The sequence below is a fragment of the Trichechus manatus genome, unplaced genomic scaffold, assembly GCF_000243295.1.
Source record: "Trichechus manatus latirostris isolate Lorelei unplaced genomic scaffold, TriManLat1.0 scaffold00282, whole genome shotgun sequence".
Classification (NCBI taxonomy): domain Eukaryota; kingdom Metazoa; phylum Chordata; class Mammalia; order Sirenia; family Trichechidae; genus Trichechus; species Trichechus manatus.
In genome coordinates, this window is record NW_004444218.1 from 1,278,646 (window position 1) to 1,280,951 (window position 2,306).

At 39.0% G+C, this 2,306-nt stretch overlaps 1 protein-coding gene across 2 annotated transcripts in view; it reads left to right on the forward strand.

Annotated features, from left to right (window-relative positions):
- The window catches only part of PRODH (proline dehydrogenase 1), a 49,829-nt gene that overhangs the window by 22,947 nt on the left and 24,576 nt on the right, over positions 1–2,306 (forward strand). The window lies entirely within an intron of this gene.

Sequence of the window (2,306 nt, forward strand, 5' to 3'; positions counted from 1 at the left end):
AGGCTGGCTGTTAGAATCCACCAGGCGCTCCTTGGAAACTCTGTGGGGCAGTTCTACTCTGTCCTGTAGGGTTGCTATGAGTCGGAACCAACTCGATGACAGTGGGTCTTTTTTTAAATTATTTTCTCTTTAAATGCCTGTCCTGTGAAACAAAACTTAGTCTGGTAGAATTCCGACAAATCAAATAGAAGAGGGTAAAGCAATTCTTAAATATTCCAGTATTACTACCATGTCTTTACCCAAGCGGCACCAGCACCAGTCTCCACCCTCATGGGGCTTAAACCCCATTAGAAGCCCAGCAGGCCCTGGACAATGGCCTCTGTGGCCCTCACCTTGCACAGGCCCATAGCACTGAGCAGGGCATGCCAAAGGAGTGATGAACGTGTGGGGCTGGGCACTGGAGGCAAAGAGTGCAAGCCTTCTGGGTCCTTCTGGGGCCCTGCTGGAGAGCCAACACAACAGATCACCATTGTGGCTATGAGATCATTTGGGAACACTGCTGCTTATGCTTCGCACAGTGGTGCTGCTTTTTCACAATCTGAGAATCTGAAATCACAACTGAAACCCCTGATTTATTTCATTTTTGGTGAAAACATACATAACAAAACATACATCCCTTCAATTTCTACACATACAATTCAGTGACATTGGTTACATTCTTCTAGTTGTGCCACCTTTCTCAACAACCTTTCCCAAGCTATTTCACCCTCATTAACACAAACTCTCTGCTCCCTAAGCTTCTCATCTGTCCTTTCAAGTTGATCAATTTGATCACATATAGGTAATTCTTTAAGATAGTATAATGCTTAATGCAGACATTCTTGAAAACCCTAATTTCTAACATACCATAGCCACAGCCTTGCCATCATGATTGGAAGTGCAACCGCCAAGGCCACTGGTGGTGCCAAGGTCAAGGGCAGACTGCTGCGCTATCTCAGGGGCTTGCATGTTGACTGTGCTGGCAGTGGCTCTACCTGCTGGGGGGACAGAGGGTCTTATTTATCTCAGCGATCTTTTATAATTTTCATTGTATAGGTCTTTTACATACCTGGTTAAATTTATTCCTAGGTACTGTATTCTTTTAGATGCTATTATAATTAGAATTGTTTTCTTAATATCCTTCTTAGATTGCTCATTGCTGGTGTACAGAAACCCAACTGATTTTTGTGTGTTGACCTTGTACCCTTTTGCTGCAATTTTCTATTAGTTCTAAAAGCTTTCTTGTGGATTCTTTGGGATTTTCTATATATAGGATCATGTTGTTTGCGAATAGGGATAGTCTCACATCTTCCTTCCCAATTTGGATACCTTTTGTTTCTTTTTTCTTGCCTTATTGCTCTGGCTAAGACTTCAGTATAATATTCAGTAGTCGTGGTGAGAGCAGACATCCTTGTCTTGTTCCCAGTCTTAGTAAGAAAGCTCTCAGTATTTCTCCACTGAGTATGATATTATTAGCTTTGAGTTTTTCATAAATGCCCTTTTTCAGATTGAGAAATTTCCCTTCTATTCCTAGCTTGTTGAGTGATATTATCATCAAAACGTGTTGGGTTTTATCAAACGCCTTTTCTGCATCGGTTGAGATGATCATGTGGTTCTTTTCCTTTGTTCTCTTAATGTGATGTATTACATTGATTTTCTAATGTTGCAGCATTGCATTCCTGGAATACCATTTGGTCATGGTGTATTTTGTTGAGGATTTTTGCCTCTATATTCATATGGGATATTGGTCTGTAGCTTTCTTTTCTTGTGATGTCTTTGTCTGGCTTTGGTATCAGGGTAATGCTTGCCTTACAGAATGAGGTAGGAAGTGTTCCCTCTTTTTCTGTTTTTTGGAAGAGTGTGCCCAGGTTTGGTGTCAATTCTTCTTTAAATGTTTGGTACAACTCTCCAGTGAAGCTATCTGATCCAGGACTTTTGTTGTTGTTGTTAGGAGTTTTTATTATTCTTATTATTACTGATTCAATCTCTTCACTTATTATGGGTCTCTTGAGATTTCCTATTTCTTCTTGAGTCAATATAGGTAGATTATGTGCTTCTAGGAATTTGCTTCATTTCATCTAAGTTTTCTAGTTTGTTGTCATACAGTTGTTCATAGTAATCACTTATCCTTTTTATTTATGTTGTAATGTTCCCACTTTCATTTAATTATTTGCATCCTCTCTCTTTTTTCCTCTGTTTTTTCTAAAGGTCTGTTGATTTCATTGATCTTTTTAAATAACTTCTGGTTTCATTGATTCCATTGTTTTTCTATTCTATTATCAATTTGATCACATGTAGGTAATTCTTTAAAATAGTACAATGCTTAA